At 50.7% G+C, this 16,853-nt stretch overlaps 2 non-coding genes and 1 pseudogene across 2 annotated transcripts; 1 reads left to right on the top strand and 2 right to left on the bottom strand.

Moving 5' to 3' along the window:
* Window positions 1-9,504: 9,504 nt before the first annotated feature.
* On the top strand, window positions 9,505-9,668 carry LOC144946070 (U1 spliceosomal RNA). The gene has a single exon (XR_013639763.1). It is a non-coding gene; the product is annotated as a U1 spliceosomal RNA (small nuclear RNA).
* A 742-nt stretch (window positions 9,669-10,410) lies between these two features.
* On the bottom strand, window positions 10,411-10,552 carry LOC144946083 (U1 spliceosomal RNA; annotated as a pseudogene).
* A 1,345-nt stretch (window positions 10,553-11,897) lies between these two features.
* On the bottom strand, window positions 11,898-12,061 carry LOC144946057 (U1 spliceosomal RNA). The gene has a single exon (XR_013639751.1). It is a non-coding gene; the product is annotated as a U1 spliceosomal RNA (small nuclear RNA).
* Between the last annotated feature and the right edge of the window lie 4,792 nt (window positions 12,062-16,853).

The raw sequence follows: 16,853 nt of genomic DNA, 5'->3' as shown, positions 1-16,853 counted from the left end.
ATAATAATAAAAAACAATATTTTTGAGTCACATTAAAGGTTTATAACATGCAAAAAGATTGCTTGCAGGAGCATTATAATGGGGAAGGTCATTATTTTTTGTGAATGCAGTTTGGCAAAACAAACCATTGCCATCGTTAAACTATTTACTACTTTAATTAGCTATGAATGTCTGTGTGTCCCTCGTGTGACGTCACTCCACGTCGGCCAGCCCCCCTCATTAATAATCATGATATTTTAGTCACATTAAAGGTTTATAACATGCAAAAAATTGCTTGCAGGAGCACGAATGGGGAAGGTCATTATTTTTTGAGAATGCATTTAGCCAGAACAAACCATTGCCATCGTTAAACTCGTTACTACCTATAATGAGTCAAGAATGTCTTTGTGTCCCTCGTGTGACGTCACTCCAGCGTCGGCCAGCCCCCCTAATTAAAAATCATGAGCAGGTGACGTCCTACACATGGATCCACCCTCATTAATAACCATGAGCGGGTGACGTCACTTCACATTTCGCACCCCCCCCCCCCTCATTAATAATCATGAACAGGTGACGTCCTCCAAATGGACACCCCGCCATTAATATTTTACAGGTAGGAACAACAGTTACACACTGCCCACCAGGGATTATTTGTTTGTCTGTCGTGCATGGCCACGCCCTCGATTTGTATTTCATAGAGCGCTTCGGGCAGGCTCAGCACCACGTGACGCGCCGCCCCACGCAGCTTGCGCCGCGTGACACGGATCGCACGAATGCGCTGTCCAACCAAGTTCCTACTTGCCCACTCCGAAGGAACGTGTTAATAATGTAATAAAAGACTTGACCACGATATCTGGCTCAGTGTCCTTTATTCGGTCCGTACTGCGTTCCCACACGGCTGTCTCTCTTATTCTCTCTGTGCTGGTTCCGATGTCACTCCAGTCCACATCAGCAGCCCCGCTGCTGTTCTTGTCGCTCTTGCAGCCCCACAGCAGCTCCGCTGCTGTACTCTCACACAGCTCCCTTGGCTGTTCCTGCTGCAGCTCTGACAGCCTCGTGCTGTCTCGCCTTCTCGTTGCTCCTGCGACTCTCGGCAGCCACCTCGCTGCCCCTCACACACAGCCTTACTGCCTATCTCTGTCTGCAGCTTTACACCTCCCAGTAGCTCCCTACTGTTCCCAGGGTTGGCTCCCGCTTCTGACGGTGCCCCCTCGGCTCGTACGCCCGCGTGGCCCCACACCTTTCCATTCACACCCCGACTGCCTTCTCCTTCCGGTTTATCCGCTTAAGGACCCCCTACCTTTCACCCACGTCACCTGGCTCCGCCTCCTCATGACGTCACATCCGGAAGGTCGCTTTCGCCCGCATTACACCACCCTCCCCCATAGAAAAAACCCAGCCGACCTCGGCTGAACAACACCAAAGCGTAATGCGGTGAACCGACCTTCCCCCTTAAAGGACACTAAGCATGCAATATAACAACAAGAACAACACACAAGTAACATCGACGAACGTACGAAAGCATGCGATAAATACGACGGCAAGAACAAGAACAATAACAACATACAATCAACGAAACGTAAGCGATTTGGAACGAGTGCGGGTCGCCGGCCCGTCCCGGACGGTCGGCGGCCCACTTGTAGAACGGGGACGCGATGGAACACGAGGAATGACAGGGGGTAATTCCCCTGCTGCGATTGGAAGTCCACCGACGTCTCGTGTCCCTGACGAATCAGTCTTGGTCATATTCCGCGAATGCGCCTGCAGCGGGGTCGGAAGGGCTGCAGGGCTCGAAGGTCCCGCAGCCCTGGCAGGCGCCCTCCGAACAGGCCCACTCCTCCCCCTCGGTGTCACGGCCGACCTGTCTGGAACAGGTACGACAGGCGCTCGAGCAAGATCAGTGGACGCAGGCAGGGGAGAGTCGGCAGCAACAGACCCCGGCAAGGCAACATTGGGAGATGACGCATCACGTAGGGGAGCAACGTATGGTTTTAACCGCGATGTATGAACAAACCAACGGCGAAACCCAATCTGAACGCGCGCCGACTGTGGATTGGGAACCTCAATGAGGCGCACAGGACCATGCCAAGGTTTGTGCAATTTAGGAGAGGTCCCCGGCCGCACCTGCGGGCAATGGAGCCAGGCCAGGTCTCCCACCTTCCAGGGGCACTCCCCCTCAGACCGCCGAGCATATCGCTCGTTCCGGGCCTGGGCTTTGGCCGTAGCCACGCGGGCGTTTTCCCGCGCCTCCGTAACCCGGCGAACCGTGTCCTGAATGTATTCAGGGAGTGGTTTACGAGGTCCCTTCACCCCAGTACCCAATTGCACATCCACCGGAGGCACGTTTTCCCGACCATACATAAGGTAAAACGGCGAATACCCTGTAGCCGCATGGGGCGTCATCCTGTACGCCGAAAGCACTCCGGGGATGTGCAGATCCCAATCTGATTGCTGTTCACTCACAGTATGGCAAAGCATGGCAGACAATGTCCTGTTCAGCCGCTCAACCATACCATCCGTCTGCGGATGGTATGGAGATGTCCGTATCTTCTTAGTCCCAAGGCCTGCGCACACTTCAGCCAATAATTTAGAAGAGAAATTTCGGCCCTGGTCCGTGAGGAGTCTCTCAGGCGCCCCCTTGTCCATAATGTACCCAAACAAAAAGGCGTCGGTGATGGCCGCGGCCGACTGATTGGGCAACGGCCAGGCCATCGGCCAACGGGAGAGATACTCAACCCCTACCAGCAAATATTTATTTCCCCTCGCCGATGGTGGGAATGGTCCCAATATGTCCAGTGCCACCAATTCATTGACTCGAGACACCTGAATCGACTGGAGAGGCGGCACGTAAGGATGTTTAGGCGGCTTACGCCGGGCGCATTCAGGGCACGCGCGCACGTGCCCTACGACATCTGTCGCCATGCCGTGCCAAAAATAATGACGTTGTAACGTCAACAGAGTCTTCTGCACCCCTAAATGCAATAGTGTGTCACAATGGAGAGTTCTAATCAACTCAAATCGCAAGGACGTTGGTACCACCACACGCCAGCTTTCCTGGAACCTTTCTTGCCACATAAGCAGACCATCTCGGAGAGCGGTTCGCGGCCCCACAGCCGAACTCGGACTCCCATTGTCCCTCATAGACCGCTTCCGCATGGACAACAACGACTCGTCCATCATCTGTTCCCGAATCCAGACAGACCGCGGCAGATTCAAAACCCCGTCAGTCGGTCCCGGTTCCATCGGAGTATCCGACTTCTCGACGGCCAACGTAAGCGGCTGAGGGGGGTTTAGAATCGGCGAACACCTATGCGTCTCCGACGCACATTTACAAGGGGCGCGCCCTGGTAATCTGGAAAGTGCGTCAGCGTTCGCATGGCGCACTCCCTTCCGATGTTGAATTTGGAAGGAAAATTCCTGCAGCGTGTCCAACCAACGTGCCCACTGTCCCGATGGCTGGTCCATTTTAAGTGCATATTGCAAGGCCGCATGATCCGTACGCACAATAAAAGAACGACCGTAAAGGTACGGTCGAAATTGCCGTAGGAAAAAAACAACCGCCAAAAGTTCTCTACGAGTGACACAGTAGCGTGTTTCCGCAGGCGACAAGACTCGGCTACCATACGCCACGACGCGCTCTACGCCCCCTTTAGACTGTGATAATACCGCCCCAATACCTGTGTCACTCGCGTCCGTATCAAGAATGAAAGGGCGATCAAAATCGGGATAATCCAATGTCGGGGCCGTAGCCAATAGATCACGCAGACTCCGAAAGGCCGCCTCTTCCGGCTCTCCCCAAACAAATTTCCGTCCTTTACCCGTAAGGAGATGCAAGGGCCTCGCAATCGTCGCAAACCCCGGCACAAATCTTCGGTAATACGAGGCAAATCCCAAAAACCGCCGAACATCCCCCACAGAGGTCGGAGTCGGCCAATCCCGGACACACGCCGTCTTTTCCGGATCCGTGGACACTCCCTCTGCACTCACAATGTGCCCCAAATAACGGACGGACCGTTGCAGTAGGTGGCATTTCTTTGGTTTGAATTTCAAATTGGCAGAGCGCATCCTCGTGAACACTGTCTCCAGCCGCGTTAAATGTTCCTCAAATGTGCGGCTGAACACAATAATATCGTCCAAATATATAAGACACGTCTCCCACTGCAACCCCGTCAAAACGAGCTCCATCAATCTTTGAAATGTAGCAGGGGCCGCATTCAATCCCATCGGGAGGCAGTTGAATTGAAATAACCCCTGCGGCGTACGGAATGCGGTTTTCTCCCGTGAGGACTCGTCAAGGGGAAGCTGCCAAAATCCCGAAGAGAGGTCCAGTGTGGAAAAGAACTTAGCCCCCGACAATGCGTCAAGGGAGTCGTCCATACGCGGCAGGGGGTACGCATCTGCCACCGATATCTTATTCAATTTCCGGAAATCGACACAAAATCGCAAGTTGCCATCCTTTTTCTTAACCAAGACCACAGGAGCGCCCCATGGGCTGTTAGATGGCGATATAATGTCCGCAGCCAACATGTCTTCCACCGCCCCCCGAACGTGTTCTCGCTCCGCTGGACTCATCCGATGCGAATTTAACCGAATAGGGGCAGCGTCGCCCGTCTCAATGTGATGGGAAAGCAACGATGTGCGTCCCAAATCCAAATCGTCGGAGCTGAACACATCCGAATACGTCAGCAACAATTTACGCAGCGCATCACGTTGCCCCACGGACAGGGAAGAATTTTCGTCACATAAGGTAGCGATCCAACGATTATCCGAACCCCTTGGCTCGGAAACACCAGCGACCACTCCCCGGCGATGCGGACAATCGTGCGTCGCAAACGCCGTAGTGGCATGTGCCACAACCGTACCGGCCGGAACACGGATGTTTTCCACCCCCGCATTAAGCACCTGTAAAACCGGTAATTGATCCGGCCGGACGATGGTCTGTGCCCCAACTAACGCCAATCCCGTTGTTATCGTGGCGGATGGTGACAACAAGACCCCTAATGCTCCTAGCCGATTGGGCAGGGGCTTCCGATACCGCAAGGGTATAAGCATCTGTGAACCAGGTGGGATGTCCACAGATGCGACGGACAGCGCCTGCACCTGTACGGCCGAAGCAGGTCGCCCCCAGGCCGACGGCAGAAACGAGATTCGACGGCCCCCCGGCAATTCAATGCAATTCTCATTGATTTTAATCAAAATGGGCATCTTAGCCAAAAAATCCGTGCCTAGTAAGCAAGGAACCGCCAAAGATCTCGATATTAACACAACGCCCGAAGCCGACACATCCCCTATAGATATCTTAGCATCCACCTGTCCCACGATACCCATACTACCCCCGTTCGCAGCGACGCAAGACCCATAAACCGGACGCACAGCCCCCGGCGGAATGCCCAACAGATGGAAAATGACATCCGAAATAATAGTCGCAGACGCTCCCGAGTCGACCAAAATGCGCACGTCCACACCTTGTATGGACCCCGGTACAGTGGATGAACCCGTAGCGGCCGCGACAACTCTCCGTGCCAATTTGCGCCACTGCGTAACTGAATGACAAGGCCCCGTCGATGGCCTTTTTTTAACAACAACAATAGGATCGCGCAACACAGGTGGTGGGTGAGGTGTAAAGCCTTGCCGAGTGTCTGGTGCGTGCCGACATGCCTGTTTCGGAGGTTCCTTGGTCGGCTTGTCCGGTGTTGTGGGCTCCTGCTGCGGCGGACCCGGGAAGCGGGCCCCGCAATCTTTGGCGTAATGGCCCCTACGGCCGCAGCGGAAGCAATCGGCCTCGTTGCGCCGAAGCGCAGGTCTTGCATCCCGGCGGCCCCGTCCCGATGGCGTAGCGTGCGGCCCCGGCCCTCCGCGTCCCGACCATGGAGAGGAGGCAGCCGTCAGCTCCTGTGGACCCCGCTCATCCGGCACATAGATCGCCCTTGTGGGGTCCCACCCCATCGCGCCTCCTTCCTTGACGGGCCCACCCGTCCATGCCGCCACTTGCTTCCAGCGACGAAGATTAAACTGCGCATCCAGACACTTTGCTGCCGCCCGGGACGTGAGCTTCTCATGCCCACACACAGGCATGGGGATCCCCAGATCCCGAGACAGCTCCAGCATTTTTCCCAATATGAGAGGCTCGAGCAGATCCTGTGGCGTCTCAGGATATGCTGCCATGGCCAGCTCCAACACCGCACCCCTGAACGCCACGGGCGATTCTTCGGGTGCTCGTTGTCGTTGAGCGAATCGCCGATGCGCGTCGTCAGGTGGCTCATAGGCGTCGGCCATTTCCTCAAAAACTCCACATAAAGTCTTCTTCTTATCGGCCGTTATGGAACGGAAAAATCGAACAGATTCGTCGTCCAGTAGAGTCGGCAACACTTCCAAGGCCTCCGCATCGGTCCATCTTGCTGAACGAACCGCCGCCAAAAATCGGCAGGCGAAAGCGCTCCAATCGCCCCCGATAGAGAATTCCTTAACTGTAGTAAGGTGGCGACTCCGACTCCTCTTTACGCCGTCTTCCAATGATGGTTGTTCTGGAGGCAAATTCAAAATGGCGTCGGCCCGCGGCGTGGCCAAGATGGCGGTTTGGCGCCGCGGAGCGCGCAAGATGGCGTCTTCTTGCCGCGTGGCCAATGGCGGCGGCAGGGCAGGCAACGTGGCGGCCCGTGGAGCACCTTCTCGTTCCATCGTCGTCCTTGGCGTAACGAGGTGACATAGATGCGCCAAGACGTCCTTGAGTGTCTCCAGTTGTTCTGCCACCTGTTGCCATCTTTGGTCAGCGTCCGATGTTGTTGACGGACCCGCCATCGCGCCGACATCTTCCACGCCCGTCCCCGTGCTCGCCTCAGCAGGGCTCTCCTCCACCACCCCAGCAGAATCCGTGGTCGGAGGGAATTCGTCGTCGTCGGACGAAGAAGCCGATGCTGGCGCCTGGGGAATTTTCTTCCTTACTTGCTTAGACATGCCGTTTCACTTCTGACCCCAGTGTAATAAAAGACTTGACCACGATATCTGGCTCAGTGTCCTTTATTCGGTCCGTACTGCGTTCCCACACGGCTGTCTCTCTTATTCTCTCTGTGCTGGTTCCGATGTCACTCCAGTCCACATCAGCAGCCCCGCTGCTGTTCTTGTCGCTCTTGCAGCCCCACAGCAGCTCCGCTGCTGTACTCTCACACAGCTCCCTTGGCTGTTCCTGCTGCAGCTCTGACAGCCTCGTGCTGTCTCGCCTTCTCGTTGCTCCTGCGACTCTCGGCAGCCACCTCGCTGCCCCTCACACACAGCCTTACTGCCTATCTCTGTCTGCAGCTTTACACCTCCCAGTAGCTCCCTACTGTTCCCAGGGTTGGCTCCCGCTTCTGACGGTGCCCCCTCGGCTCGTACGCCCGCGTGGCCCCACACCTTTCCATTCACACCCCGACTGCCTTCTCCTTCCGGTTTATCCGCTTAAGGACCCCCTACCTTTCACCCACGTCACCTGGCTCCGCCTCCTCGTGACGTCACATCCGGAAGGTCGCTTTCGCCCGCATTACAATAATTAGCGGGTAACGTCACTCCATATGTTGCACCCCCTCCCCCTCATTAATAACCATGAGCAGGTGATGTCACCTCACATCGAACAGCCCCCCTCATTAAAAATCATGAAGAAGTGACGCGTTCGCGCAATCCCCCGATAATAATAAAAAACAATATTTTTGAGTCACATTAAAGGTTTATAACATGCAAAAAGATTGCTTGCAGGAGCATTATAATGGGGAAGGTCATTATTTTTTGTGAATGCAGTTTGGCAAAACAAACCATTGCCATCGTTAAACTATTTACTACTTTAATTAGCTATGAATGTCTGTGTGTCCCTCGTGTGACGTCACTCCACGTCGGCCAGCCCCCCTCATTAATAATCATGATATTTTAGTCACATTAAAGGTTTATAACATGCAAAAAATTGCTTGCAGGAGCACGAATGGGGAAGGTCATTATTTTTTGAGAATGCATTTAGCCAGAACAAACCATTGCCATCGTTAAACTCGTTACTACCTATAATGAGTCAAGAATGTCTTTGTGTCCCTCGTGTGACGTCACTCCAGCGTCGGCCAGCCCCCCTCATTAAAAATCATGAGCAGGTGACGTCCTACACATGGATCCACCCTCATTAATAACCATGAGCGGGTGACGTCACTTCACATTTCGCACCCCCCCCCCCTCATTAATAATCATGAACAGGTGACGTCCTCCAAATGGACACCCCGCCATTAATATTTTACAGGTAGGAACAACAGTTACACACTGCCCACCAGGGATTATTTGTCTGTCTGTCGTGCATGGCCACGCCCTCGATTTGTATTTCATAGAGCGCTTCGGGCAGGCTCAGCACCACGTGACGCGCCGCCCCACGCAGCTTGCGCCGCGTGACACGGATCGCACGAATGCGCTGTCCAACCAAGTTCCTACTTGCCCACTCCGAAGGAACGTGTTAATAATTAGCGGGTGACGTCACTCCATATGTTGCACCCCCTCCCCCTCATTAATAACCATGAGCAGGTGATGTCACCTCACATCGAACAGCCCCCCTCATTAAAAATCATGAAGAAGTGACGTCCTCCAAATGGACACCCCTCTATTAATAATTAGCGGGTGACGTCACTCCACATGGGGGGGCGAGGCGCCTCCTCCCCCATCCTCGGCGTCAACTTACAACCCTCACTACAAAGGCAGAACCCTCACGTCACGCGATCTCCGTAGCGCTATTGAGACATAGAAGTAAAAAGGACGTCATGAGGAACAAGGTGTTATAACTGTTAAATGAAATAAGTCTGTGTCACCGCGGCCTTACAAATTGCACACGAATTGATGCAATGAATATCACATCGCGGTCTGCTTTTCGCTTGCAAGTTTCAGATTTACTCAATTACACCCATCCTTGGACGGACAAAAGGCGAGTTGGAAATGGTTGGCCTGCTTTCGCATACCTATTTGTTTTACAAAATGCACATGTGGCAATATACCTATCAGTTGTGGAGTTAACATCAAGAATGATTATATGAAAGAAAATGCAATTTTTTTTCGTATGGGTCATGGAGGCTGTTTAACCATACTTCGCCACTTTGGCCAGGGACCGGTTAAAATTTCACAGATTATGGTGATAGGTGTGGCCAGGATTCTCATCGCCCGACAAAACTTACAGAACCAGAGGTGAGCTATACATTACCCAGAATACATTTTAGGGTCTTTGCTCAAAAACCTGACCGTCAGTTAAGTGTTTAATAATTATAAAAAAGATGTTAATTTCGGTTACAAATTAGAGTTTTATTCACATAGTTTTCATATATAACATCCCTTCAGTTATTATTATTTTTATTACAGCCACATTGAAGCTGGGCTTAAAACTTTCGTGACTGCAGGAATTAATATAAATAATGACCTTCCCCATTAGTGCTCTTTCGGTAAAGAACCATAGAATACGTTAAAGCCTTTGAAGGGCCCATAGAGTAAAGGTACAGGGTTCTGGCTCGTATAGGGATAGTGGGAGCAACCCAACTCATACTTACCTGACAGGGGAGGCACCATGATCACTTAGGTGGTCCTCCCAGGGCGAGGCTCATCCATTGCACTGCGGGGGGGTTGACCCCTGCGATTTCCCCAAATGCGGGAAACTCGACTGTGTAATTTGTGGTACTGGGGGACTGCGTTCGCGCTATCCCCCGATAATGATGAAAAAATAGATATATATTTTAGTCACATGAAAGGTTTATAACATGCAAAAAATTGCTTACAGGAGCACTAATGGGGAAGGTCATTATTTTTTGAGAATGCATTTAGCCCTCCCCCTTCGGCCCCTCCCCTGACCACCCCCCCATATCCTTAGGCCCCTCCCCTGACCCCCCCTCCCTTAGGCCCCTCCTCTGATCCCCCCCCCCTCAGGCTCCTCTCATGACTCCCCCCTTCCTTAGGCCTCTCCCCTGTCCCTCCTCCCTTAGGCACCTCCCCTCTCCGTACCCGGCAGTAGGTCTCCACCAATCAAAGAGCTTTTTGTAAGGTCTCCACCAATCAAAGAGCTGTGTGTATTTATATTTATTTATGCACGACAGACAGACAGACACACAATACATCCCTGGTGGGCAGTGTGGAACATTGTTCCTACCTGTATATTAATGGCGGGGTGTCCATTTGGAGGACGTCACCTGTTCATGATAATGGCGGGGTGTCCATTTGGAGGACGTCACCTGTTCATGATTATTAATGAGGGGGCTCATCTTCTTGGTTCTTTCGGTAAAGTCACGTAGAATGGAAATGACTTTACCGAAAAAACCAAGAAGATGAATGCTTTAAATCGCGGTTTAACGATGGCAACGGGTCTGTTCTGGCTAAATGCATTCTCAAAAAATAATGACCTTCCCCATTCGTGCTCCTTCAAGCAATTTTTTGCATATTATAAACCTTTAATGTGACTAAAATATACATATATTTTTTCATTATCATCGGGAGATAGCGCGAACGCAGGGGTCAACCCACCCGCAGTGCAATGGATGAGCCTCGCCCTGGGAGGACCACCTAAGTGATCATGGTGCCTCCCCTGTCAGGTAAGTATGAGTTGGGTTGCTCCAACTATCCCTATACGAACCAAATCCCTGTACCTTTACTCTATGGGCCCTTCAAAGGCATTAACGTATTCTATGGTTCTTTCGGTAAAGAACCAGAAATATTAATTCCTGCAGTCACGAAAGTCTTAAGCCCAGCTTCTACGTGGCTGTAATAATAATAATAATTAATAACTGAATGGATGTTATGTATGAAAACTATATGATTAAAACTCAAAATTGTAAAAGAAATTAACAAATTCTTTTTTTATTATTAAACACTTAACTGATGGTCAGGTTTTTGAGCCAAGCCCCTAAAAATGTATTCTGGGTAATGTATGACGCTGAGGAGGGGGGAGGAGGCGCCTCGCCCCCCCATGTGGAGTGACGTCACACGCCAATTATTATTAATGGCGGGGTGTCCATTTGGAGGACGTCACCTGTTCATGATTATTAATGAGGGGGGCTGTTCGATGTGGACTGACGTCACCCACTCATGATTATTAATATAGGGGGATCCATGTGTAATATCGTTGAGGACTCTTGGACGCCGGGGTTGAGGCACACGTATTTATTCCTCAACAGTTGTCACAACCGCGGACATACAACACTGGAGGGGGTATCGGCCCCCTCACCCGGCTAGCTGGGAATACACTGCTAGCTATCTCTGACCTACCTCCTAGTCCTCCACTAACGGGCTAGGGGAGGCTGTCTGGCCCGACACTGGTAAGCCGGGCTACGGTACCCGGAGTCCCAGAGCACTAGCTCTGGTTCTCGGGATCACGCCGCTGGCTCGGTCCTGCGCGGCCCTGACAAGGGCGGTGACCCAGGGGAGTCCAGGGCTCTAGCTAGACGATCTTCGGTCTTCACTGGTTTAGCTTTAACATTGTTCCCCGAGCTCTCCGGCTCATCCCCTTTTATACCAAAACCCCCCGCTGAGGGGTGGGGCCCCCGGGAGATCACAACTCCGGGCCAGCCCCCCCAGGCTGCCCGGTGCGGACGTCGTTGAGAGCACCTCCCCGTGCACTCACGAAGCCCCGCCCACTGTGTTTGTTTCCCGTGTGATCCTATGTATACAGCCCCTCCGTAACACCCCTACACATGTGTAGGACGTCACCTGGTCATGATTATTAATGAGGGGGGCTGGCCGACGTGGAGTGACGTCACACGAGGGACACACAGACATTCTTGACTCATTATAGGTAGTAACGAGTTTAAGGATGGCAACGGTCTGTTCTGGCTAAATGCATTCACAAAAAATAATGACCTTCCCCATTAATGCTCCTGCAAGCAATTTTTTTGCATGTTATAAACCTTTAATGTGACTAAAATATATATCTATTTTTTCATCATTATCGGGGGATAGCGCGAACGCAGTCCCCCAGTACCACAAATTACACAGTCGAGTTTCCCGCATTTGGGGAAATCGCAGGGGTCAACCCACCCGCAGTGCAATGGATGAGCCTCGCCCTGGGAGGACCACCTAAGTGATCATGGTGCCTCCCCTGTCAGGTAAGTATGAGTTGGGTTGCTCCAACTATCCCTATACGAACCAGAACCCTGCACCTTTACTCTATGGGCCCTTCAAAAGTTTTTACGTATTTTATGGTCCCTCACTTAGGCCCCTCCCCCCTTAGGCCCCTCCCCTGACCACTCCCCCATATCCTCAGGCCCCTCCCCTGACCCCCCTTCTCTTAGGCCCCTGCCCTGACCACCCCCCATATCCTTAGGCCCCTCCCCTGACCCCCCCTCCCTTAGGCCCCTCCCCTGACCACCCCCCATATCCTTAGGCCCCTCCCCTGACCCCCCCTCCCTTAGGCCCCTCCTCTGATCCCCCCCTCAGGCCCCTCTCCTGACTCCCCCCTTCCTTAGGCCCCTCCCCTGACCCTCCTCCCTTAGGCACCTCCCCTCTCCGTACCCTGCAGTAGGTCTCCACAAATCAAAGAGCTGTTTGTAAGGTCTCCACCAATCAAAGAGCTGTGTGTATTATATATTTATTTATGCACGACAGACAGACAGTCAGACAGACAGACAATAAATCCCTGGTGGGCAGTGTGGAACATTGTTCCTCCCTGTATAAATCCCTGGTGGGCAGTGTGGAACATTGTTCCTACCTGTGTAATATATAGGTTTGAGATTGGTTAAGCCCAAGGGTAAGTGGGCGGGGCTAGAGATGTAATTTGCATGTAAATGTAAGATCGGAGAGCTGAGCTACCTCCACGACGACGCAGCTGTGGAGGTTGCCATTGTATTGTGAGAGAGTAGCAAGCCAATGTAAGAGAACCACCGCAACGGTGGCTGTGCAAGTGAGACATCCAGTGACTGACCCATGCACCACCCGGCGCACTGCCCGTTGTTGTGAGCGTCGCTCATCTGCCCTCCGCGTTGTTGCTGAAGGGCGACTGCCGCCAACTCCCCAGTAGTTGTCCTTCGCGAGCATCCTCCTCCACAGAGGCCGATCTTGCGAGTGTAATAAGCCACCTAGCACCTGCACACGAGCTGGTTTCATCGCTCCGTCTTCACTGCGGTCGTAGCCCTCGGAACGTACCCCATTCATTGGCTGCCACCCTGTTGTTGTTGTCTACCACTGTTTGTGACGTGTCCTGCCCACGTCCACCTCCTTGCAATCGATGAGCACCATACATACATCGCATGGATGATGCCACCTGCGGTACGTTCTTTCATCCGCGTGCTCCTCTTGCAGTCTCTAAATGTAATTCCGAGCGTGCATTTATTCCCGCCTCTTTGCGCACTCTTCAATTTGTTGTTCCGTGTTGTTGTTAGTGATCACGTTTCTGAATGATGGTGGTATTCACTAACTATAAACTTTCTAAATACAAATAATTTCGTGAGCACTACAACCTTCACCCGCTTGTCTCTTTATTTCATCTTATTGATTTCGGTCTGAACGGGCATGATTATTTCGATAATAATAGTATTAGTATAATAATGATGTAATATATATTTTTAATAACAATTATATTCTAGTTATAATAATGAGTAATGATGAGTACATTATGTTATTATTAATATAATTATAATATAATTGCTAGTAATATTATATTGTAACAAAAATTATATTATAACTAATACTTATATTATTATTAATCATTAGTCATAATTAATAATTATTAATTATAATATAAACATCGTATATATAGTATGTTTGTATTTTAGTATTGTAGTCATTATAATTATTACTAATTATAATTAGAATAATACTATTGATAATAATTACAATTATTGAATAATCATAATTTAACGAAAAAAATCATTTATTATTAATTATTTAACATTTGTTTACAACGATTATGAATTCAAATGATAAAATTACACATTATTAAATTATTATGAATAATGAAGAAGTTCTCAGCAACTTGTTTTAAGGAAACGTCGGGGCAGCGTGACAGACAACCACGCTGCCCCGATTGCAGCTGTGTGGGGACTCATCGCTGTCGGTGACCCAGAGTCATAGGGGAAATTCGCAAATTCACAAACTTAGGGGCCATTCTTTCCATACCACAACCGCACACAGTGCGTACGGCCTGTTCTCCGACAACACGGTAGTATTTGTCGCGTTCCTGAAGAACACCGCGTTATGGAGACACCCGTGTTATAATAAATAATTAAATAGGGGTAAAGTGTGGTCTGCCTTGTCCGATGCTACGAGGCAGTCACACGACCGCTCATTCCTACTCGCGCTGCGACGTAGTTCCATTCGCTCGATCGCGTTATATCCAATTCGCATTATGAAAAAAAGTGTTCCCCCCTCCATGCGTACGTTCTAAATGGATGCCCCTTACTGCGGTGGGTTTGTTGACCACGGTGTGGCCCACTCTGGGCTTCTTCCGCCAGGGCGAGATCGTTTCGCCGTCACGATGTTGGAATGCAACATTCTTGAACTGAGACGGGGGGTGGGAAGGGATTGAAAGTCGCATTGCAACATCGCAAAGGTCGGCCCGAGTGCAATCGTAGGTTGGAGACGAGCGCGATGATTGGTGCACGTTTGGCATTGTGAGTGAGCGTCGAGAGAGAGGAGAGTCGTTTGGGGTTCGCAGCTGGCAATGACTTGACAGGAATGAACACCTCTTTATAAAGACATCAAGAATACAGGGACTCTTCTACTCACGAACGAATTAGGTTCGAGAGGTCTGTTCGGAAGTCGATTTGTTCGACTTTACTCTTGTCGATTCCGAATATGTACGGCGTGTACACGAAACACGGGGAATGGCTTTAAAAGTTGTATAATCTCCTGTAGATGCCGACTGATTCTTCACGTTCTGCAGATGTCGATGCCACCACCGCCATCTATTGCGCGACGGTTGAACTACGACTCTCAGTCCGAACAGGCATCTGGACATACGGACAGGTTTCTTCAGAGCCTGCCCAGCCACTAAGCGACCCTTGCAATTGCAAAGGGCCCCGTGGCCAGCAGAGGGCCCCCTAGAGTCACTGCTAGCTAGTGGGTGAAAAAAATCATACATCAAAGGGGCCTCCAACCAAATTTTGCTTAGGGCCCCCAAAGGTCTAGGGCCGGTTCTGGGTTTCTTTGTTGACTTGAAGCTGTCGTGACTGCAGGAATTCATATTCCTTGTGTCTTTCGGTAAAATCACGTAGATAGGTTAAAATAAAATAACAAAAATGTATCCTGATGATGACGAACGCTTGTGTTGCGATCGAAACGTCGTCGTTTTTTGTTATTTTCTTTGACCTATCTCCGTGACTTTACGTAAAGACCCAACGAATATAGGTTTCTTTGTATCTCTGAAAGTTTGTAAGTCGAATGCTCGTAAGTAGAGGAGTCCCTGTATAGGTCACAGCAGTGGCCAACTGGCGTCTCCTGAGCCACATGTGGCTTTTTAATCCACCACGTGCGGATCTTATCGAAGGGGCATAACGTAGAACGTACTCTCGCAGTAGTAGCAAATAATTATTCATGTCTCCCGTGATGTGCCAAAACAATTGTCAATGCATACACGTATATATATACAGTAGACTCTGGATTATCGGCGCTAATGACGGGATAATCCAAAACATTCATTTTCCGACGATCTCTATGCCAACAACTAACGATTGACCGATCGATGCTCAGTGACAATAACACTTACCTGCTCCCGCGCAGAAGACTCGGCCCACTCAGGAGATGACAGCAGAGCCACGCCAATCAACATCAACCAAACTCCGCCCACTGTTGTAAAGATATTGCAACTACTGTACTGTGGATGTGATCACGCGGATTTTGGATTAACCAGAGCACATTTATTCGGTTATAGCACGTGACTTGTCATAAACATGTCAAAGAAGAACAATGTATTACTGTTATTAATTATCGATTTGGGCTTAAGGGGAAATCCATGAGTTATTAATTTATGCCAAAATCTCAGGTGCGCGTGGTTAATCCGCAAATCGGATAAACCACACGTGGATAATTGAAAGTCTACTGTATACAAATTAGCTTTTTGCAGAACTCATGGGTACTTTTCAGCTCTTGGTCTGATGCAGGTTGGCCACCCCTGATGGAGGAGATGAATGCGGAGAAGTCCAAATACATACCCACACACAAATATACACACAAAGACAAACCAACGAACCCATATGTACACACACATATACCCCAATAGACATGAATACGAGGACAAAGATTCCCAGGTAGCCTACACCACACACACGGGGTGCAGGCTGCTGGAACGGCGCACGAGGGTGTGTTGTGGTCAGCGCTACACCCAGCCGCCTTTGTCTCCCCAGTGCTGATGTTTTCACGCCGCACCGAGTACTCATTTGAAGCTTAGCCAACCCAAGGCGAGGCGCTGGACCGGTTCAGATATTTTCCACTGACGTTGGGCCATGAGCGGTATTTGAACTCAGGTCACCACCCATCTTATAGTGGAGTGCGCTAAACCACGGCGCTGCCGATCCCCGCTGAACATACATACACACATCCGCACCTCCGATTAGCACGGTTGGATATGTAGGATGCGAAAGAAGTTCAACGTACATACCTACACATCTCGACATACACGCCCATATATATATACACCCATGCACTCACACCACCTCGAAGGCCCTACCTCTTCGAAGATAACCCCTAGGCAACAGTCCATCTCAGTGTAGCATGTGTAGGACTTGAAATGACACGCGCCACGCGTTTGGTTGCGATGCGAGCGTGCAGCGGACAGTGGGGGCAACTGAGGATATCCAGTTGTTGTTGCGTCAATTAAGGGGTGAGGTCATAAGAGACGCCACAGGTGTTAAGGGTAACTGAGGACGCAGGCCGGTGATTGGTCGAGAGGGTGAGTGATTGATGACTGGCGT

The sequence above is a fragment of the Lampetra fluviatilis genome, chromosome 39, assembly GCF_964198595.1.
Source record: "Lampetra fluviatilis chromosome 39, kcLamFluv1.1, whole genome shotgun sequence".
Classification (NCBI taxonomy): Eukaryota; Metazoa; Chordata; class Hyperoartia; order Petromyzontiformes; family Petromyzontidae; genus Lampetra; species Lampetra fluviatilis.
The sequence above is the reverse complement of the archived record's forward strand: the minus strand, read 5'-3'. Positions and strand labels throughout refer to the sequence as shown.